At 44.3% G+C, this 25,117-nt stretch overlaps 1 protein-coding gene across 1 annotated transcript in view; it reads left to right on the top strand.

Moving 5' to 3' along the window:
* KIAA0930 (KIAA0930 ortholog) overlaps positions 1 to 25,117 on the top strand; it is a 2,167,533-nt gene that overhangs the window by 1,513,188 nt on the left and 629,228 nt on the right. The gene's annotated exons all lie outside the window — the stretch shown is intronic.

Genomic DNA, 25,117 nt, shown 5'->3' with positions numbered 1-25,117 from the left:
ATATCTAGATAATTATATGAAAGTAAAGCTGTCAGTGTACCATCTCAGCAGTAGTGTGTGTGAGCAACTCTCAAAATATGTAGCAGTAACATCTGCAACCTGGACAGTTTGTCAGGTACAGCTCATGTATATAATGATCTAGCAAAATCCAATTGCACAATAGAAGGACATTGGGTAGTGTAATAATACATGTAAGGGGCATATAACTGCAGTTAATAGGAATGTAGTGTAAACTAGAAGGATATATAAGTTGTTAATTGAGCTATCTTTTCCACTCTACTGTATGTGCATAAAAATGCATTTCCACACCTCAATGGGTATGTCTAATCTCAAAACATTTGTTGGGACATATGTCCTATTGGTTTATAAATATTTGCATTCATTTCTATGCATGTGCCCTGTTCAAATATCACAATATTGGTGGCCTGTTGCCATCAATTAAACCTGCATGCTGTTGTAATGTCCACTATTGTTTCTATGTATGTGTTATGCTTGCTTTTCAACTGTTGAAACTCTGGTATTTTGGGTTAATGGGAATACTTCTGCATGCTGTTATAACTAACTGGGAATACTGTTGACTGTTACTAACCCATATCTTTATTAAATTCTCCAAAACATAGTTTGTATGGGAAGGCCGGACCCACCTGTCGCACCTCAGCTGGCCATGGAACCTGGCACCAGCAGATCCGGTGCCCAGCCTGGTACCTCCTTCTCCGTTGGCCTTGTGCCACCTTCAGGTGGAAGTGCTGCAGGGGATGGGGCTCAGCCCCCCCGTGCAAGTGTGGGCAGAGGAGGGCCACCTATCTCCCTTCGAATAGTCCGGGCTGTGGTGCGTAGAGAGATCGAGCGTTCTTTTGCAGAATCTCTATGCCAGCTTGAGGCACAAGTGGTGCAACTCCCAGGTAAGCCTGCCCCTCCTACACAGCCCCCAGCGCAGCCACCCTCTGGGCTGTGAAGGTGCAGTGGTGACTGCCCATGGGTGGGGATCTCAGTTCCACTGTTGCCATCTGTGGGCTCATGCGCTTGTGATTTCCAAACATCCCTCCCCGTCAATGGTGTTCACCCACCACATGTGTCATATTCCGCCCCTGTATGCATCGTTTGTCTTGTCTGTTTACCTCCCCAAATATACCTACTTCCCCTACCCCACATTCCACTCTCACCTGAAAAAAAAAAGGGCAATCTGCTCCAAAAAAAAAAAAAATTACGCCCCTTACATAGCTGCCCATTTTGCACACATGTCCCCTGGACACATAAAATGTAATTTAATTGGCATTACAACATACTTTGTTGTCCTCACCCCTCTCTCAGGGGTTGAAGGTTTGATATTTACCTCCAAATTTATTCCATATGCACAGCTGTTGCTGTTAAAGAAATGGGCAGGTATGGACCTTCCCTACACCCATCCTGCACATCCCGAGCTACTTTCCATACTGTCTTTCCCTCTTTGTGCCCCTTTTTCACCACTTTCCTATCTCCTAATTTTTCTTTTCTTTCAAAGAAATGAGCACGGGGGTTAGCAGGAATAAGCACCATTAAGTAGTAGCTAGCAGGTTGGTGCGAGTGTGCGTTTGTTTTCGCTTAGCTAAGCATTGCTAAGCATCGCGTAAACCCACTCAAACCCACTTACAACTGCTTAAAAGTGCCTTAGTCACTCTGTATGTGAGGGCCCTTGTTCTACTCAGGAGCAAAATAAAACACCTCTGTCAGTCTCGAACCCCGGAACTTGTACACACTACACTGCATATAGTACCACTAAGCCACAGTAGATATAAAACAAGTTGGTGCTGAAATAAATATATCATGCATCAGAATGAGTGAATGTAAAGGAAAAATAGGAATGCCATACCACACAACTTGTTCTGTGGATTATTACCAACAGTTGTTGTGGGATTACATTACATGACTGTGATAAGAGAAGCAGCCATTCTAGCAGGAACTGTTACACCATCACTTTACAACCCCCACACAGTATCATAGCAGGACAAACACTGGCATATCTGTTTAGGTCAGAGGCCATACCTCCCAGCTGTCCCTGATTTTGAAACAAACTTTAGCTCTGTCCCTCTGAATCCCTCTGAAAACTACTGACTTTGGCCAGAAAGATGGTGAATTACACGTAACGAGTAATGACAATAATTAAGAGTTAGACACTTCTTTTACTTCAGAAAAGGTGTATTAATCCATATGCTCTAGTTCTCTCAAAGTCTCAACTTAATGCCACTAATATTTTAAAGGTGTCCCTGACTTTTTCTCTACTTTTCCCTGAGTCTGTTCAAATATGTACCTGAGTGTTTGAGAGGTCTGGCAGAGGCAGAAACAAAGAGGCATATCAGCCTTTCTGCTGTTACACACTGTGCAAATAGCTTTGGAAGGAGTTTCAGAAGCATACCCTTATGTAGGAATACAACACTGAAATACAAATGGATGTAGGCATGTACTGGTAGCAACCAACTGTAACAATGCTATTGCTCTAGTGCTGAAAAGACCTGTGTGGTGCACAGACAAAGAATAACAGGCTAATCTCTGTCTACCATGTGGATAGGTCCACAGTTCGGAGTTACGCAGACAGATTTCTTGCCTTGATAAACTAACATGTACACAGCAACCCTGTAAGTTCAGCAAGATAAAATTCACACAATAATACGTACGCTCTCTGTACTTCTGCACCCCTACCCAAACGTAGAATATACCTGTGTGTGCAGGATCTACCAAGGATGTAGGTAAGCATACTCATAGTACTGAAATGTGTCCAGTTTTTCTGAGTAGCTTGTGCTAATGTCAACACTAAAAAAGCACAAACTGTTTAGAACTGAGTAAATGAATATTCACAGTATAGCAGTTCTCAAACAATTCTTGTGCCAAAGGAATACATCTCAATAACTAGCTTTGTATGGCAGTTAATTGTAAAATTTGAAAAGAAAGTACATCCTCCCATGTATCTTGGGTTACACTGAGAAGTGTGTACTGGAAGCAGCAACATTTAGGTCTGAGTACAAAATGTAAATCACTGGCTACACCCCTGGCTTCTGATATAAGAACTATACCAACCTTCTGTCTTAAACAATGATGTCCACAGCAAACAAGGATGATCTCCATATTGGAAAGCTGAAAGGGCCACGCCTACCTGAGTTAGCAATTTATAGTACTGGGTTGCTATGACAGTGATTACTGCAATTACTACACAGCAGGCTGCATGCAATTAGCAAATGGTGGCCACTAATTGGTGCAGAGGCCATCACATGCTCATGTGCAAATACCTACAAAAGCAGGCTGCAATCGCTGCCAACAAACTCAATCACTCTGTTGCAGAGACTGACAGAGAGAGAGAGAGAGATAGAGAGAGACAGAGAAAAGGAAAAAGAAATAATACCAAATCATACAAAGGAAAGGTATGTGACACATATGTATTAACTGGCATGTAGTAGATGTTTTTGAAGAGTAGTCTACATAATATGAACCATTCATATGTGGCAGCAGTACTTATCTATGCACAGATGTCCTGCTTAACTACTGCTAGGGGACAATACAGTGGGACATACGTGTGAAATGTGTAGCTCAGCATTAAATGTCAAAGATCTGATCCATGTTATCTGTGTTCTGTACAGTAGTGTGGCCAATAGCTGTTGGGGGGATTAGCGTTGCCATTGTATAAACATGGTTGTGACAGAGCAACACATGCATGATAGTCATATTAAAGTGTAGCTTAGCATTGGCAACTGCTGTAGCAGTCTAGTATGCTTATCTAGCATTTGTAGCTATATATACCCCCTCTAATGTTGGTGTGTGTTCACATGTGACACCTGTTTGTGTTGCAGCAAGGCCCAACAGTTCAGCTGTGAGGTCCAGGGACTTACAACAGTGTGGACCTTGTGTGTGTATGCCACACACATATGGAGAAATATATATTTGTCATATATATTCACATCTGTATATGTGCATAAAGCAGGGGACATACTGCAACTGTTTGTGAAGGGTGGAGATATATTTATGTTGGTGAAGGTTAGTCTGCGAATATTTGTATGTAGGTTTTAGTGTGTGATAAACAAGGCAGCATACAGTGCTGGTATATGACATGTGGTGGTTAAACAGTGTGGGTGGCTTGTTCAGTTTGCAATGTTGAAGCCAATGAGGCCTGCTAAAGCTACCTGGGCTGTGAACACTTTCAATGCATTTATCACAAGACTGTGCGTTATTATTGCATTACTGTACACCTCACATCCTTTGTATAATTGATATTCCCACTATGAAAGGTGAAATGTATATGTGCCTACATATATATGTATATGTACACCAATGGATGTGTATATGTATATATATATATATATATATATATATATATATATATATATATATATATATATATATATATATATATATATATATATATATATATATATATATGTATAGAGAGAGAGAGAGTCATATATACTGATACACACCTACATCTACTTCTTGCAATAGATTCTCTGTACTGTTGACTGACTGTGATGGTCAATGTGTTTGTGAATACGTCAAAGATATGTATTTGTGGGATAGCTTAGTGGGAAACTGTTTATGTCATGGTGTTATGGGCCCTTGCTTTGATCCCTGCAAAAGCTGTGTATTCTGTTGCTATGCAGAAAAAGTGATATGGCATACAGTGTGATTAAGTCCCTTGGATGTCCTTCAAGAATGCAACTGCAGTCATAACATATGGGTTGTCCTGCCTCAGGCAGCCCTCGGTCGGCCGGATTCCAAAGTCTGGGTCCGGCGTCGGCTGGTGTCGCCTCCTCTCCGACGTCAGAACGGTTGGAGTATAAAGGCAGCGGCTGACGCCATCTTCTACAGTGTTTCTTGCCACGGTGCCCGAAGCAGAAGCAGTTTGCAAGTGCCGGTCGGTCAGCTCCTGTGTTTTCAGTACCGAAGTCATCTAAAAGCTAAGTACCCCGTTGGGGAACATTTTTTCTTGCCTCAGCCGATGTCAGAACAAATTGAGAAAGTTAATAATTGTTTGTCTTGTGGCTTGCATCCACTATTTTGTGTGGTCCCTGTATTCATCACAGATTACATTCCTCAAGATTAAGGTTTTGTAAGTACTGACACACACTACTGTATAGTACACACGTAAAGCTTATCTGGGTTGCCATACCTTTATGTTCTGTAATTATGTCTGATGTGTGTGTGGGTATGTCTGTAACATGTCCTCTGTCATATGTGTTACCCTGACCTGTTGCCCTTGTTGTTACCCTGACTAATTGTCTGCATTCTTTTTTTTGCCATGTTTCTATATCCTCCCTCCCCTTTTACTTTTTCAATCTCTACTTACCCCTTAGTAGCATAAACTACTTTAAACTATTTCCTAAAAATAGGAGATGATCTATCTGTGAACATATTTGTTAACAACCTCACATACATTACTGTAGGAGTATCTTATTCCTTTCAAAGTTCCTGTATTTCTTAATTAGCTTATTTTACTGTAGCTAAGGCTCTGTACAGATTTCTAACGATTGTATTATTTTTATATTGGCGTAAATATTTCTCTTTCTATATAGTATTGTTTCTTAGATAGTTTTGACTTTGGAACTACTGTTCTCTCATGTACTGTTTGTCTTACACTTTCATGCTTCCTTTTTCTCAGAAAATTGTACATTATAAACATTTAAGTGTTACTGTGGAGCTTTTCTCCCCGGGCCTCTGCTGAAAATGGAAATATATCCAGTTGGACTAGCCTGGTTAACAAATGTAAAATAAAAAAAAATAAAAATAAAATAAAAAATATGTGTGGTAAAACATATAACTGCTTATCTAGCAACATTTATAGTGGACTACAGCAATATGCGACCTATATTCCCTATTGTGCACATATTTTGGCCACGGGTTTGCCATTAACAAGTTGTGTGGTATAATAGTAATACATTTGCTTGACCTTACACTCATTGTGATGGAAGACATATTTCTTTACACATCAGCTTGATGTATATCTGCTGTGGCTAGGTGGTGCATTGTGTTGCATACAGTGTGCCAGGTACTCTTGTATAGTCTTATATAGTGATGTTATTTTGTTGCTGTGCAGAACATGGTTCATTAGATAGAGTGAGCCAGGCACTTTCAAGCAGTTGTGGGATGAGCAGTGATAAGTGGTAGTTAAAGTGTTTCACTCTCAGTTAGCTAATAGGTTGCTATATATGGCAGTTCATTGATATCTGTACTGTATAATGTTAAATGCGCCATATGACTTGCTCAGACATATTTTTTCTTTATGTCTTCCAGGGATCATGGCACATCACAGAAATCCCAGCTATAGTAGTGCTGAAGATGAGATCATTACTAGCTGTATGATTCAGCACTACAGTCTAATGTTCTCACGAACCAGCCAGAACCAGCAGGAGCGTACTGTAATGTGGCAAGATGTTGTCCGGAGGGTAAATGAGGTAGGGCTGCATAACTGGACATATGAGCAGGTACGACACCACTGCAGTGATCTACTCAGACATGTCCGTCAGCGTGCTTCTGATGTGCAGAGACAACAGCTTGCAACAGGAGGTGGTGTTAATATACATCCCCCCTCACCAGAGTGGAGGATCTGCTCCTGAGCCTCGTGGCACCTGTCCAACAACAACAGCAGCAGACATACACCATGATGGAGGTTGGAGCCACCCAGCAAGCACACATGGAGCATGCAGGTAACATGGCATGTCTGTAGACTACTGTTATCTGTATTTGTAGATCATGCATATGTGAGATGTGGAGTGTGTAGTTAGAAGATTTGGTGCCTGTTGTTGTGCAATACTGATCATTTGGAACATAATCTGTAGGCCTGTGAATGTAAACTGTTGTTCTACTGTTAGATTGCAAACACACAGTAGCAATGCCACAGTTGTGGCCACTAACAAACTGTCTCATCTCTATGTAGGTCCCTCTGGGGTGACATCAAGGCAGCGGACAGATGCTGGTGAGTGTGTTCTACTTTTTATATTGTAAATAAAAAGTGCATGTCATAGTTAAGGTGTAGGCCATGTACACAGTAACACACCTACCCATAATGCATGCTGTGCATGTTTGGTGTAAGACCACGCACATCTCACTAATGTGATTAGCTGCCTCAAACACATGCAATACCCAGACCATCTCAAACAAATGTGGCTACACTGTAGTGACCATTGAATAGGCAAAGTTGATACTCAACATGCACATAACATACACAACTATGTCAGAGCATTTTGACATGCTGCACATAAAGATTTCACAAACCCTCTGTAAAGAGGTATCCAAAATCTCATCCACACATTACACATAATATACCTGAGGGGTAGAAGCCTATCATGGGGCATTTAAACACTCTGCAACCCACTACACATTCATGTCAGGGAATGCTCCTTATTGGCCTCCTTACAAACCCATGTAACAACTGGTTGTGAAATGATGAATGTAGCCAAGGTAGTACAGCATGATTAGTGCTGGTTTGGGAAACATTTGTAGCCTTGAGTGACCACATGATGCTTCATGATGATGGCCTATGGTGCTATACCCCATCCAGTTATTTTAACCACAGTACTACACATAGCTTTCATTGCTATACACCTCAATGTTGTGTGCATGCAAACATATGCATCTCTAAACAATATGCATACCAATCACCATTTGCACAACTGACACATATATGTCTTGTGATGCTATTGAGTGGCTAGGTCATATGACACACATTGGGTGTGTGTGATGTTTAAATATGCAGTTGTGTTTTAGCTTGCCAAGTCATGGATGACACTGGCATGTCCACAGTATGCTCTACACTCACCATAACTACTGTACATTGGGTGTGTGGACGAATGGTATTCCATCAGTTATACATGCACCACTGATGATGATGTGTGAATACTCATCATGCATGTGCTAAAACTGTGTCCACAATTATTTGCTAAAGACACAGAGGCTGTAATCAGCATTGGTTACCTATCTGACACACAGATACACATCCAGCCATGGTATGTAGACCAGTGAGTTATGGTGCACAGTACATTACAGAGTTTTGAATACTTGCACAGCAATGTTGTGTCCATGTATGCATTGCGTTCCAGGGGGAGGCCAATCACCTAATAACAAAACACATTCATCAAAGCCATGTATACTGTTAATAACAGGGACTGTCTACACTTGCACTGCATGCTGTTGAGCAACACATGTCCTGCATGCTGACATGTGTGATATGACTGTTTTGTTTGTGATACTGCACCCCACCATCACCTGCTATTGTGTATGTTCTGAGATTGCTGGTGTTGTGTATGTGTGTGTCTGCTTTAGGGAGAAATGTATTTGTGTGTGCGCATGTGTACATGTGGTCTGACATCATGTTCAGGTCTTAAAGTGTGTTTCCTGTTTTCCTCTCTCAGGTGCTGAGGTGGGGCTGGTTCAGTACAGCAGGGAACCTGATGTCACTGAGACAGACAGTGATCATGAGAATAGGTGTGTTGAGGCACAGTCAGGTTTGTCAGGGACTGCTATTGGGCCAGCAATTGACAGTACACAAGTCTCCACCCCATCCATGCACACAGTCATACTGCCTGCCCTTAGCTGAGGGACAGTGTACAGTTGGCACTGGCCAGGACAGTGTGGTATCTATGGCACATGTATCAGGACACAGCAGCCATAGCCAGATGTCTGGAATGGTACCACATAGGCAGATGCCCATGGGGTTCTCGTCAGAGCACTGCTGGTCATTTTGCCCCTGGCAGACGTGCCACACCTCTTTCTACCACACGTATGTTCCAGGCTGTCATGGAGGTGCAGACATGAATGGAGCGGTACACCAGACAGGCACTAAGGGCACAGAGGGCTCATAACACCTCTGTAAATGACAGCATCCATGACCTAGCAGGTGCCATACATAATTACACTGAGGTCATTGATAGACGTTGGGGTGAGACATTGGATGTCCTCCACAATGTTATGTCCATGTGTCAGGACAGTGCGGGACGGTTGAGATGCTGACATGGACGTATGCCAGCAACATCAGCAGCTGGAGGTCGCGGTGGATGGCCAGCAAGTTACAGCTGCTCCCATAGTGCCAGTACCAGCCCCAGCAATGTTGGGGGGGTTGTCCATAGACCATCCTAGAAGACCACGTGCATGTGGCTCTGGCCAGTCCCAGCAGGGATCTGGATCCAGTGGACATATGTCAACCTCTTCGGATAGTACCCAGTCTGGATTAGTACCTGATACTGTCTGTAGCACCTCTGCCAGGCACAGGTTCCGTATCCATGGCCAGAGATGGTGATCTGTAAAGCCTGCCAGGTACAGTCTGTAGCTGTCTCACAAATCCCCGTATATGGCAGCCACATGGTGGAACTGTGTGTATGCAGACACACACATAAATCAGAAACCTAGGGCAAACACATACCCGCACACATTACATCAACATTGGCCCATAACAGTACTCATGGCCCTCACACACACACTCACACATACATGTCGATTGTATGGCTCAGTGTAGGCCTTGGGCAAACCAACAACACACCCTGTGCATATGATGAAACAGGCTAACATGGTGCTAATGCACAGGGTGACTTTAATAAAGTATAGCAATGATTGAATGTGTAGCATGTTGTCAGCAGTAAAGTGTAATGACATCCTTGAAGGTGTAGCTGAGCAGGCTTGATGCATTAAAGCTGTAATTAGCAATGTTGTATTGTTTCCACCAGTGTTTATTCCAGTTGTGTTTTGTTTGCCCATGTGCCACTTGGCTGATGTGTATAGTTGTGTCAGCATGCATTATACAGTGGAGAGTAAGTGTAGGGTGTGTGCAGCACAGGTCTGCAGGTGTACATTTGTGAACATGGTGGAGATGCACTGTCTGCATGTATGTGCATATTGGACACATGGGCAGGGTGACATGCCCTGTATTGGCCAGTATTAACACTCCATACTTTCTATTGGTGGCCAGTATGCATTGTACTACACACATTTTGGAACTTGAGTACGCATGTGTGTGTATGACACGGGTTGACACTGTGCTGTGGGTGATACTGTTGTTGCTATCTGTCATTGGTTTGCATTAAGGTTAACACTGTCCCAGCTGCACAATCCTTTATTAATGCACACTGTTCACCTACAGGTTTGCATGGACCGTGCTATCACAAACACAAGCAATTCTCACTTATACAGTAAAAGTGCATTAGTCTCATGGACCCCTGCCATGAACTAAATATATAATAAAAGGTTTGAAGTTGTACCAAAAGAGTTACATACCAAGAAGGGATAACGTCTCTGGTCAGTATCATTGGGAAAATACAATCCCTCAATAAACATACAAGGCAAGCTTCAAAATACAAAATGGCAAGGATTCCAAAGACAAAACTAAAGCTTTCTTCAGTGTTGTTCATAATCTACAGGTGAAATCTCAGATCGGGTCACAGTTAATGTAAATTGTCACAAAGTACACTTATCTGACTGACATTACCAATTCCTTGTTAGACAGTTTGAATGCGGATTTTACCACCCTGTCATTATGCAAGGGCCACATTTCCAGACCTGAAGAATGTAAAACCTGATGATTCACAGACATTATAGTTAAAACATCTCTTTAACAAAGTACACAGCAGAGTGGCAATGGTACTGGACAAGTCCACAAGCCGACATACGAAGTCACCACTCACCTAAACGCTCTGTCCAGATGCAGCCTCTATACAGGTTACATACTTGTAGCATGACACACGGTAATGGTGTTCATAGTCCACAAGGGTTGAGCTACAACGTCGTCTTCTTCTTCTCCTTTTGGATGCTCCCATTAGGGGTCGCCACAGTACATCATTTCTTCCTGGCCTCTGCATCTTGCACTATCACACCATCCACCTGCATGTCCTCTCTCACCACAGCCATAAACCTCATCTTAGGCATTCCTCTTTTCCTGTTACCTGGCGGCTTCATCCTTAGCATCTATTTCACAATATACTCTGCATCCCTCCTCAGCACATGTACAAACCAACTTAATCCTGCCTATCTGGCATGGTCTGCTAACCTTCAAACCTGGCCTGACCCTCTAATATACTTATTCTTAAACCTGTCCACCCTCGTCACACCCAGTGCAAATGTTAACATAAATTGATTAAAGGTAGACCTACAACAGGTCCTGGAAGCTCTCACCCTATAAGCCAGACCAATGCTATCTGGAAGGCTATGAAGCACAGCATTATGGAACTCATTAACAGAGACATGAACCTGCAAACACTGCACCATACCCACGTAGGTTCTCTAAAGGCCAGATCATGGCTCCTACACCTAGTAGACTTCAAGCCAGTCAACAAGGCTATAGGTGAGGGAGGGGAGGTCAACACAGCCAAGCTATAGCTCACCAGCAAATCATACCCATCCCACATACTGGTATTAGACATAACCTCAACAGACTGACCATAAACAATTGTTAGATGATGGCTTAACAACTGACGCACAGATGTAGGACACACAGTAACATTTGCAGCCTCCACATACTATTCTATGCCAGTAACAAGTGGTATTCACCTGCACTCAGTCCTGGGACCACTTCTTCATAGGTTCATAGGTTAGTACTAGGCTATCAGCCCTAGGGCCTATACAAGCCTAGCCATAACAATTCCCTGAATATTTCTTCCCACATTATTTACTTTCCTGGACCCCTGTCTAGCAGGGCGATTGACGTGATCCCTGGGGTGAATTTCCTTTCTCCCATCCAATCGTCAAGGTTCCTCTTGAAGAGGTCCAAAGAGGCACTCTGCTTGACATGTATGGGCAATCTGTTCCAGAGTCTTGGGAGTCTCTGGGTCAGGAACCTATCCCTCCAACATGTTTTGTTTATTGTGATGACAAGGTTTAGATCCCTGGAGCGTGTAGCTCTGAGGGATTGGGATTTCTTTAAGTGTAGCATGTCCAACAGCTCTGGGTTTGACATGGCCTTGTATGTTAAGCAGAGATCGCCTCTGAGTAGACGATATGCGACAGAGTATAGCTGGAGTTTTTTAAGGCGGTCAGCATAGGGCATCTGCTTTAGGCCTGTGATTCTTTTAGTGAGGTATTTCTGAGGCCTTTCCAGTTGTTGCAGATGTCTTGAGAGGTACATACCAAATGGGGCATTGTATTCTATAATGGGTCTAATGAGGGATGAGTACAGTGGGACAATGACCTCCTTTTTCTGGATGAAAAGCCCTTCGTGATGAGGTGTGCCACATAGAAGGATTTCCTGACTGTTGTGGCGATGTGGTTATCGAAGGTGAGACCACTGTCCACCTGTGTCCCTAAGTCTCTTATCACACTTTCTGTGTTTAGTGTACTGCCACCTATATGGTAATTCATGGATACATGTTTTTTCCCAAAGGGGATAACAATACATTTCTTGGCATTGAGCTTGAGCCCATGGCTCTGGTACCAAGCATCTGTTTCTGTAAGGCCCTTTTGTAGAGTATCCACATCATTTGGGGATTCAATAATGGCTCCCAGTTTGCAGTCATCTGCAAACTTTGTTAGCCAGAGTCCCTTAGTGTTGACCTGTACTTCAGAGAAGTAGATGCCAAACAAGAGCGGCCCCAGGACTGAACCCTGTTTGGCATATAGCTTTCTTAGGTACAAGCAAATACAGTAGGGATATGTCTGCCCACTTTTCATGAAAATGCATGCTGTGGGCTATACTTTATTCTCCAGATGACACACACATCCTCCAAAAGGGTATCATACAGGTAGATACTTGGTGTCAAACTTATGGTGTAATGCTATAAGCCTAAAAAAGCATAGTTATCCACTTGTAGAAAACAAAGTATCCCCAGAGTACCACATAGGTAGTAGCCCCCAAAATGTGGAACAGGTACTAATGTATACATAGAGCCATGTGTTAAGTCATCTCTCCATTGATAATCATATTACCAAAGGGTTTTTGAAATCCCTCTGTGGAGCACATAAGCAATAAAGGGTTTGCATGCAAATCCACAGAGGTTGTTGCACACCTATAATGATTAGTCATCTTTGCCAGACTTTGCTTGCTTTGGAACAGGTTTCAAATATACCTCAAGCATAAACCCTCACTCACACTCTTCAATAGAAACTGTGATGAGTGGATGTGAAACAGAAGCCATAGCCCAGGGATCACTGCAGTGGCTAAGCTTGTCACAAGCATACAGAAGTGACCTAAGGTCTGGGAAGCACCAGCACACTCTGGCATAGATAACACATGCGTTCATGGAGAAAGCAGAGTACCCACCTATGAAATACTTGAGGTCACATGTATGCATATGGATTTGCCCCACAGCTACCTTACATGTGTAATGCACATACAGTTGTCATTATGATATGTCATACACTAGAAAAATCAAAACCCACTCCACATTGGCCAACGATGTCACACATCTGGAGCACAGACACACACGCACACACACACGCACACGCACACGCACACACACACACACACAGTCAGGAAGTGCGAGATTCAAACTCTTTCCTAACTACATTATGATACTACAGCAGTATGCATTTACACGACACGCTATACACATTACTGGGATTTCACCTTTCCACAGGTATATTTGTAGGATGGTGACATCATCAGACTTGACAAAGATGAGTATACCACTTTTAAGTTGTGTGAGTAGTCTCCAAAAAGGTTGCTCCTCCCCAGGGAGACGCGCACAAACACAGTTGGCAAGTGCAGGATTCAAACCCCTACCTAACTATATTATGATGCTACAGCAGTACGCATTTACACGATGCGTTATACACATTACTGGGATTTCACCTTTCCACAGGTATATTTGTAGGATGGTGACATCATCGAACTTGACAAAGATGACTATACCACTTTTAAGGTGTTTGAGTAGTCTCCAAAAAGGTTGCTCCTCCCCAGGGAGACACACACACACACACACACACACACACACACACACACACACACACACACACACACACACAGTTGGCAAGTGCAGGATTCAAACCCCTACCTAACTACATTATGATACTATAGCAGTATGCATTTACATGACGCGCTATACACATTACTGGGATTTCACCTTTCCACAGGTATATTTGTAGGATGATGACATCATCGGACTTGACAAAGATGAGTGTACCACTTTTAAGATGTTTGAGTAGTCTCCAAAAAGGTTGCTCCTCCACAGGGAGACACACACACACACAGTTGGCAAGTGCGGTGTTCTTAACCCAAACTAAGTACGTCTTACACTTCAGCAAGCAATATGCAGTTACAGGGTGCAATACAGATATTACTTGCTGACAGTCTGCACAAGGATTTTTTTCACATTTGCTAACCTCAGCAGGCTTATCATACTAGGTGTATTGTGAGTGTATTGTATGCATAGGCCATGACCATATCATATATGGGTTGATGCACCACATTCTGGCACACACAGGGTCAAACCTTGAGTAGCATCTTACCTTCACCTACATGATACTGCAGTATAACAGAAAAATGATAAACTTCAACAATTGGCTGAGCTTCTGGTGTCATTCAAAGGGAATCCAGTCTCTGTCCGCCTGTGATAACATGATAGACAAGCCTTTATGCTTCACTACAGATGGTTTGCACCTGTCGCCCCTATGCTTCTGAATACTGGCCAAGGTTTGTGCTGTCCCCATATTACCTTTTTTAGGCAAGGTTCAAAGGTTCATAGGTAGGTACTAGTCTATCGGCCCTGGGACCTATACAAGACCAGCCAAAAAGGTACCCTGGCTTTTGCCACCCAAGAAATTTATTTTCCTGTGCCACTGTCGTGCAGAGACACAGAAGTGATCTCCATGGTGAATTTCCTATTTCCCATCCAATAATCAAGATTTTCTTTGAAGAGTGCTAATGAGGAGCTTTGTTTGATATAGATAGGTAGTTTATTCCGGAGTATGTGAAGTCTGTGGGACAGGAATCTATCCCTCCGGCATGATGTCCTTCAAGAATGCAACTGCAGTCATAACATGTGGGTTGTCCTGCCTCAGGCAGCCCTCGGTCGGCCGGATTCCAAAGTCTGGGTCCGACGTTGGCTGATGTCGCATTTCTCTCCGACGTCAGAGCGGCTGGAGTACATAAGCATCAGCCGACGCCATTTTCTTCAGTCTTTCTTGCCGCGCGGTGCCCGAAGCAGAAGCAGTTTGCAAGTGCCGGTCGGTCAGCTCCTATACTCTTCGAATCCGAAGTCATCAAAAAAGCTAAGTACCCCGTTGGGGACCTTTTCTTGCCTCAGCCGATGTCAGAAATTACTGAAAAAGTTAATAATTGTCTGTCTTGTGGTAAACAAATACCTCATAAGGATTTCCACTCTTTCTGTCTTCCTTGCCTTGGCCCAGACCACGACGTCTCGGCCTGTGTCGCCTGTGCTCACTTCAACAAGCGCACTCTCAGGCGCCGGGCGGAGTTCGCTGAAGACTTTTTCAGCGAAAAATTTGCGTATACAATGCCGTCGGAGCTTCCGACGCAAACGCCAAAGCGAAAAGACCGGGACCGACATCCTCGGCCCGCGTCTACCACCGACTCCACGCCAAAACCTACCGCGAGTGCTCCGGTTCCCTCTGAGACGGTTATTCCACCACTCCGAACCGAAGACACCGCAATACCGACGACTCTAATACCGGATACCATTCCGACGCTAGTTATAGATTTTCCTCCGGATACTGAAACCGAGGAAATGCCAGAGACCATTGCTGTAGATAAAGTCACTCCTGCACGTGGAGCTGCCAGGCCTCCTATGGCCATGTCTATTAAGGCCTACACTCGGGCTAAGGCAGCCAGCAAGACTAAGCACCTTACAGCAAAAACCTTGCCTCAAACTACTCCTGAGACACAAATCATGTCTATGGCCGCAGACTTAATTTCCATGATTAGAGGTTCACAGGCCCATCCTGAGAGAGCATCCCAGCCTCCTCCAGATAAGAGGCCCCGGGTTGATCCCTCTGAACCTATCCCTACAGATAAGACTCTGAGGACTCTATCCACTCTGAGGGCCAGGAAGACCTCTTTCAGACCTATGAGGACTCAGATGCAGAGGATTCCATCCCTTCGGCCTCCCCTCCTGAGGATATTTCTTTTGGGGAAGTTCTGCATACCATGAGGGAACATTTCAAGTGGCAAGGCCAGGAATATTCTGATTCCAGAAAGCGCCTTCGAACCTTCCTTAAAAAGCCCCAGCACAGGCCCCTAGCTATTCCTCCTGTGCTTGATGTTTTGGATGATCTATATTCTGACTCCAGTGTTACCCCTGATTCCCTTCCTCCTGCACCAGCCAAGCCAGACAGATATTACAGGGTCCCAGACACACATTCCCATTTGTTCAGGGCCCATACTGTGGATTTAGAAACTATTTCTCAGGGACCTAAAGGTGTTTCAGCTTCCACCTCTAAAAATCCCTTGCCTTCCAACAGGGAAGCTAGGTCATTAGAGAGATGGGGAAAAAAGGTGTACACCTCCACCACTTTATCTATGAGAGCTTTGAATTGCCTTTTTCATATGTTACAATATCAGGATTACCTGTTAGATGATTTACAGAAAACTTTGGCCTCTCCTGACCCTTTAGACAGGAAGTCTTTGCAGGAAGCTGTACTTAACTCACAGCAAGTCAGCAATCACTTTCGGCAGTGTGGATATGATGCATTGGAAGCTTCATGTAGGGCAGCTATGACAGGGGCAGTCATTACAGAGCGTGCATGGTTAAAAGAACAACCTCTACCAGATCAGGTTAAGGCAAAACTTCTGGATGCACCCTTGGAAAAGAACAAGCTTTTTGGTGCTAATGCTAAAGATGTGTTAAAGTCCATCGAGGAAAAAGCAAAATCAGTTCAGATGGTCAAAGATTTCCTCCAGGTTCAGCCCCCCAGATTCAGCAGGAATTGGCCTTCAAAGAACTGGTCCTTTCCTAACCCTGAAAAATTTCAAAGGGGTAAAAACAGGCGTGGCTGAGGAAGAGGACAATACAGAGGTTCTTACAGGGGACGACAATGGCAGCCAGCAAACCAAAGAAGTGACACAGGGGTCTCCCCCACCCGTCAGACACAATCTCAATGACTTTCCTCTACAACCGCCAACCAAGGAGCAAACAGAAGCACCCTTGGGCGGAAAATTATCTCTGTTTTCAGACAATTGGCACAGATTGACAAAAGACAAATGGATTTTGGACATTATAGACCAAGGTTACAGGTTCCATTTTCACACCTTACCCAGAAAACAGGGCATGCCAAACCTACCACAAAACCAGAGGGCAGAGGCTATCAAGCAAATTTATCTGCTGGCTCAGATAAAAGCAATAGAAAGAGTACCACAACAAGAACAAGGCCAGGGGTTCTACTCAAGACTGTTCCTTGTGCCAAGAAAAGAAACTCAATGGAGACCAATACTGGACTTGTCCGCATTAAACACTTTTCTCATAGTACCAAAGTTCAAAATGCTGACTCTACAGCAACTCCTTCCCATGCTGGGCAAGGGGTCTTGGCTGATTACTCTGGACCTCAAGGAGGCATACCTGCATGTCCCTATCAGACACAGCTGCAGAAGATACCTCAGATTTCTTGCAGGGCCAGAGCATTATCAATTCTCAGCATTGCCATTTGGCTTATCTACTGCGCCCAGAGTATTCACAAAATGCCCGGCTTCAGTAATTGCTCATTGCAGGCTCCAGGGGATCCAAATTTACCCGTACCTGGACGACTGCCTTATACAAGCGGACGACAAACTGATGTTGACAAAAAACATGAACTATGTCATACAATTACGTCAGGCTCTGGATACACAGTCAACTTTCAAAAGTCAAGACTTCAACCATCCCAGCAAATAACCTTCTTAGGAGCCAATCTGGACACAGCCTCTCAAATGGCTTACCTGACAGAAGACAAGCAAGAGAAGTTAACTCATTATTTCAAGGGTTTGGCAAAACTCACCCAGATGACTGCAAGGAGATTCCTACAGACCGTGGGTTACATGGCATCCTGCATTCTCCTGGTTCCATTAGCAAGACTACACATGAGAAAACTTCAATGGTACTTAAAAAGTCTATGGTCTCAGCACAACAACAACTTAGAGGCAACCATACCGCTCATTCCATGCCTACAAAAGGAATTCCTATGGTGGGCCTCGGTAAGCCAGGCAAACACAGGTATGTCATTCAAAAAACCTCAGATAACACAGACCATGACCACAGACGCCTCAGACATTGGATGGGGGGCGCATATGGAAGGCAGATGCATACAAGGACAATGGTCTCCAAAGGAAACACATCTGCATATAAACCAAAAAGAAATGCTGGCAGTAATGCATGCCATCGAGGCCTTTCGACAGCAACTTCAACAAGGCCATTTACTGATACGGACAGACAACACCACTGTGATGTGGTACATAAACAAGCAAGGAGGCACCCATTCCTACCCCCTTTGCAGACTGACAATGAATCTTTGGAAAAAATCACTGAGCCTGAACATACACTTACAATCCCAGTTTGTTCCAGGCAAAGACAATGTGCTGGCAGACAACCTAAGCAGGAATTTCATAGATCCTCACGAGTGGAGGTTACACCCAAGGATCTTCTCACAACTCACCACGACATGGGGCAGGCCAGAAGTAGACCTATTTGCCTCTCACCTCAACCATCATCTGCAAAAATTCTGTTCAAGGACATACCATCCACAAGCTTGGAAAATAGATGCTCTTTCTTTCAACTGGAACTCCCTAAAAATATATGCATTCCCACCTCTGCCACTGATGACCACAGTACTACTGAAGATCAAAGCAGAGAGACCCAAAGGGATCCTAATAGCTCCAGACTGGCCAAGACAACACTGGTACCTGCTACTACGGAGCATATGTCACAACAAGAAGTGGGCCCTTCCCCAATGGCCCCTACTTTTGACTCAGCACAACTTCAAAACAGTGCATCCAAACCTTCAGACACTGCAGCTAACAGCCTGGGAGATTCCATGAATAACCTCAATCTTTCTCTCTCCAAGGAAGTCCAGCGGATACTAACAGAAGCTCGAAGACCATCCACCAGAAAGGTTTACTGGGCAAAATGGAAGAGATTCAGCATTTGGAACACCAGCAAGGGTCATGATGCATCACTATTGAACATCCCACTCATCCTGGAATATTTGGCAGATATGCTTCAGAATGGGCTCTCATATTCTTCCATAAAGATACATGCTTCAGCTATTTCAGCTAGATATAACACTGATCCACCTGTGTTTTCACATCCTTTGCTAAGGCAATTCCTTAGGGGAATCAAGAACATTAAGCCACCAAGAAAGGCTCCAGTGCCAGCTTGGGACCTCAACTTTGTTCTAGAAAAACTAACTCTACCTCCTTTTGAACCAGCAGCTTCAGTGGACTTACAATTCCTCTCATGGAAGACAGCTTTCCTGTTGGCAATTACCTCAGCAAGAAGGGTTTCGGAACTACAGGCCCTAATGGCAATACCACCATTCATAATCTTTCACCGAGACAGACTCCCCTTAAGAACCAACCCTACTTTTATGCCAAAGGTGGTATCTAGGGTTTCTTTAAATCAAGCTATTCATCTACCTGCTTTCTTCCCCAATCCTGAAAACAAAGGGGAAAGACTGTTACATACCTTGGACATTCACAGACAGCTTCGCTACTACCTGGACAGAACCAAGACCAGTAGGAAGTCTGATCAACTTTTTGTAGCTTACGCCCCTGGAGTACAAGGGAAAGCAATTTCAAAACAGACTATTTCAAAATGGATTGGACATTGCATCAGATTTTGTTATTCCTTCCATGGGAAGACTGTTCCAGTCAATGTCAGACCACACTCCACCAGAGCTACAGCCACCTCTACAGCATTCTTAAGAGGGGTGCCTACAAAGGACATTCTAGAAGCTGCTACATGGAGCTCCGTGCATACATTCTCCAAACACTACAATCTCCTCTATACTCCAGATCCAGAGCAGGCTTTGCTTCGGCAGTCCTGCAGGGTTTGATTGCCACACCATCTCTTTCCTAGAGCATTCCTCCTCCCCCAGCTAAGCTATGGTATTCTACCCACATGTTATGACTGCAGTTGCATTCTTGAAGGACATAGTACAGTTTTGTACCTACCATAAATGTAGATGTCCGATAGATATGCAACTGCAGTCATTCCTCCTCCATACCCCTCTATGCCTTGGGTCCACTCCTATCCCTGTTCCTCTTAGCTGGGGATATCTGTTATGGTGTATCTGTTTATTGCTTATTTATTTGTTTGGAATCCTGTTTTTTCCTTCCAATTTGATTACAGCCTTCCTTGGAGGGCACCTGGCATCTGGGGCAAGAAACACTGAAGAAAATGGCGTCGGCTGATGCTTATGTACTCCAGCCGCTCTGACGTCGGAGAGAAGTGCGACATCAGCCGACGTCGGACCCAGACTTTGGAATCCGGCCAACTGAGGGCTGCCTGAGGCAGGACAACACACATGTTATGACTCAGTTGCATATCTATCGGACATCTACATTTATGGTAGGTACAAAACTGTACTTTCTGTTTATTGTGGTGATAAGGTTTAGGTCCCTAGAGCATGTAGGTTCATAGGTAGGTACTAGGCTATCTGCCCAAGGGCATTTATAAGGTAATCTGGTAAGATCAGACCATAAACTAATCTCACTGGATATTCACATCCCGACCCGACCCCCTGCCCAGAAAACCACAGTGAAAAACTTCTCTAAAGCAAATTTCACACTCCTCAAAACCAAGGTAGAATCCTTCAAAGCCCTCGGGCCTGTGGAAAATACGGCCCACACCGCAGAATCCTTTATAAACGCATTCTATGAACACCTTCAGGAATGCATGGATCATGCAATCCCAAATAAAACCAAGACCCAATCCTCCAAAGGCAGACGTCCTGTCTGGTGGACCCCAGCCATAAACAAACTATACAATAGAAGGAGGAAGCTACTACATGATAGAGCAAAATCCCAAAAAGGGAAGGCATCTCTGATCAGTATTAGCAAAAAACTATGGGCACTCATAAAATCGTCTAAGGCCAGCATCGAGAGAAAAATTGCACAGGACACTAAGGATAATCACAAGGCTTTCTTTAGTTATGTTAGGAACCTGGATGGGAATTCCCAGATATGCTCAGAATTAGTCCAAAATGACAAAAATACACTGAACATTGAACTGAACTGAACTAGACATTGCCAACGTCCTAGCTGACAGGTTCAGCGCAAACTTCTCCCCCCCCTCCCCACCAAAAGGGTAAATATCTATCCCAGCAGAGTACTGTCCCCCTGACATCTCAGATGCTCAGGTAAGAGCCGCCCCCTCCAAAGCAAAAAAACACAGCATCAATGGGACCAGACGGTGTCCCGGGCTGCGTCCTACATGAACTCCAAGAAGAGCTAAACCCAAACATAAAACTACTGTTCAATCTCAGCCTTACTACAGGATATGTACCCAAAGAGTGGCGTACAGCAACAGTGGTCCCTCTCCACAAAGGTGGTGCCTCAACTGATCCTGGAAACTATCTTCCCATAAGCCTGACTAGCTTGGTCTGCAAAGCTATAGAAAGGATCATCATGGACCTCATAAATAAAGATATTGGGGACCTACAGACACTGGATCCTACCCAGTTCGGCTTTGTTAAGGGCAGATCCTGCCTCTTAAACCTGGTCAATTTCTTTGAAACAGTCACCAAGGCCATTGACAAGGGGAAGGTGGTCCACACAGCCTACCTGGACCTCGCAAAAGCCTTGATACAATACCCACTCGGGCATTATAGATAAGCTCACCAGCTTAAATATAAACCCCTATGTCACTAGATGGGTTGCAAACTGGCTCAAGGACAGAACCCACATGGTTAGAATTGCTGGAGCTATGTCAGACTCCAAACCAGTTACAAGTGGCATCCCACAAGGCTCAGTCCTGGGACCTCTCTTGTTCGGTATATATTTCTCGGAGGTACAGGCCAACACGGAAGGACTGTGGCTGACCAAGTTCGCAGATGACTGCAAACTGGGTGCCATAATCGACTCTCCAGCCGACATAAGCATCCTCCAAAAGGGCCTCATAGAAACAGACAACTGGTGCCAGAGCCATGGCCTCAAGCTAAATGCCAAAAAGTGTATAGTCATCCCCTTTGGCAAAAACAAAGTGCCCACAAATTACCACATAGATGGTAATCCATTAAGTACAGGAGAAGTAATTAGGGACCTGGGGACCCAAGTTGATAGCAATCTCTCATTTGACAACCACGTGGCCAAAGTGGTTAGAAAAACATTTTATATAGCCCACCTAATCATGAAGGGATTCACATCTAGATCAGGGGAGGTCATCGTGCCTCTTTACTCATCCCTCATCAGGCCCATAATTGAGTACAATGCCCCTTTTGGGATGTACCTTACCAGACACCTGCAGCAACTGGAAAGACCCCAAAAGTACCTCACCAAGAGGATCAAAGGGCTCAAACAAATGCCATATGCTGCCCGGATAAAGAAACTCTACCTCTACTCAGTGGCATACCACCTGCTCAGAGTCGATCTGTGCCTGACGTATAAAGCCATGTCCAACCTGGAATTAATGGACATGCTGCACCTCAGAAAATCCAAATCCCATCGAGCTACGTGCTCGAGAGACTTGAACCTCAGCACTGAAATAAATAGGACATGCTGGAGGGGCAGATTCATAACCCAGAGGCTCCCTTCACTCTGGAATAAAATCCCAGTCCAGGTTAGGCAGAGTCCCTCATTGACTCTCTTCAAGAGGAATCTTGATGAGTGGATGGGAGATCGTAGGTTTACCCCGGGTATTACTTCTGTGTCACTGTTAGACAGAGGCACAGTATACTAACCTCGAAAAAGGGCATAGCAAAATTAATTTAAAATGGGTGGCGAAAGCCAAACACACTCTGGCTAGGCTTATAAATGCCCTAGGGCAGATAGCCTAGTATGAACCTATGAACCTATAAGCCTAGCCAGAATGTGTTAGCATTCACCTCCCTTTTAAATTAGTTTCCTGGGCCTCTGTTTAGCAGGGCCACTGAAGTGATTCCAGGGATAAATTTACAGTTTCCCATCCACTCATCAAGATTCCTCTTGAAGAGAGTCTGCAAGGGGCTCTGCCTAACATCAACTGGGATTCTATTCCAGAGTGAGGGAAGTCTCTGGGACAGGAATCTATCCCTCCAGCACGTCCTGTTTATTGCTTTACTGAGGTTTAATTCACTGGAGCGTGTGGCTCTAAGAGATTTGTTTTTCTTGAGGTGGAGCATGTCCATTAATTCCGTGTTGGACATGGCCTTATATGTCAGGCATAGATCAGCTCTGAGCAGGCAGTAAGCAACCGAGTAGAGCTGGAGTTTCTTTAGTCGAGCTGCATAGGGCATCTGTTTGAGGCCCATGATCCTCTTGGTGAAGTACTTCTGTGGTCTTACCAGCTGTTGCATGTGCCAATTAAGGTACATATCAAATGGGGCATTGTACTCTATTATGGGCCTAATGAGTGATGAGTAGAGGGGCACAATGACCTCTCTTGATCTAGAGGTGAACCCTTTCGTGATTAGGTGGGCTACATAGAAGGAATATCTAACCACTTTGCCAATGTGATTATCAAAGGAGAGGTTACTATCTACCTGGGTCCCCAGGTCCCTAATTACATTTTCGGTACCTAGTGGATTACCGCCTATGTGGTAATTCATGGGCACTTTGTTTTTTCCAAAGGGGATGACTATGCATTTTTTGGCATTCAGCTTGACGCCATGGTTTTGACAACAGGTATCTGTCTCTGTAAGACCCTTCTGGAGGATGTCTGTGTCAGCCAGAGAGTCGATTATGGCCCCCAGTTTACAGTCATCTGGGAACTTGGTCAGCCATAGTCCTCCCATGCTTGCCTGTACCTCAGAGAAGTATATACTGAACAGGAGGGGTCCCAGGACCGAGGCTTGTGGGATGCCACTTGTGACTGGTTTAGAGTTGGACATGGCACCTGCAACTCTGACCATGTGTGTTCTATCCGTGAGCCAGTTGGCCACCCATATTGTGACATAGGGGTTAATGTTCAAGCTGGTAAGCTTGTCTATGATGCCAGAGGGGGGAATGGTGTCAAAGGCCTTAGTGAGGTCCAGGTAGGCTGTGTGGACTACCTTCCCTTCATCTATGGCCTTGGTAACTGTTTCAAAGAAGTCAACTAGGTTTAGAAGGCAGGATCTGCCTTTAACAAAGCCAAATTGGGTAGGGTCCAGTATCTGAAGGTTCCCAATGTCTCTGTTTATGAGTTCCATGATAATTCGCTCCATAGCTTTGCAGACCAGGTTGGTCAGGCTTATACGGTGATAGTTCCCAGGTTCTGTTGTGGCACCACCTTTGTGGAGCAGGATGACTGTTGCTGTATGCCATTCTTTGGGTACATAGCCTGTGGTAAGGCTGAGTCTGAACAGTGAATGTAGGTGAGGGTTTAGTTCCTTTTGGAGCTCGTGTAAGATGCAGCCTGGGACACCATCCAGTCTCACTGATGCTGTGTTCTTAGCTTTGGAGAGGGCTGTTTTTACCTGCATGTCCATGAAGTCTGGGGCTCTGCATTCTTCTGGGATGGACTTGGGCCCTTTTGGGGGTGGGGGGGGGGTGACATTTGCACTGAACTTGTCCACCAGGACTTGTCCATCAGGATGTTGGCAGTGTCAGTTGGTTCAGTGTATTTTTTGCCATTTTGCAGTAGCTGAAAGCATATCTGAGAGTTGCCACCTAAATGTTTGATATAGCGAACAAAGGCTTTGTGGTTATCTTTAGATTACTTGTCAATTTTTCTTTAGAAACTGGACTTGGATTATTTTATGAGCGATCGTAGTTTCTTGCTAATAATGATCAGTGATGCCTTTCCTTTTTGGAATTTTGCTCTATCATGTTAGTTTCCTCCTTCTGTTGTATAGCTTATTTATGGGCAAGGACCACCAGATTGGTTTCTTCTTTTTGGAGGAGTGAGTCTTGGTTTTAATTGGGATGGCTCAATCCATGCATCCCTGTAGATGCTCATAGAATGCACTTGTAAAGGATTCTGCAGATTGGATAGCATTATCCTGTAGCAAGGGGGCTTTGAAACTTTCCACTTAGGTCTGGAGAAGTTTGAAGTTTGCTTTTGAAAAGTTTTTTTACAGTGATTTTGTTGACTGGGGGGGGGGTGTCAGGATGTGGATGTTCAGTGTGATTACTTCA

Source organism: Protopterus annectens, chromosome 11.part0, assembly GCF_019279795.1.
Source record: "Protopterus annectens isolate FY-2018-M chromosome 11.part0, PAN1.0, whole genome shotgun sequence".
Lineage (NCBI taxonomy): Eukaryota > Metazoa > Chordata > Ceratodontiformes > Protopteridae > Protopterus > Protopterus annectens.
This window is presented reverse-complemented; position numbering and strand designations above follow the sequence as displayed.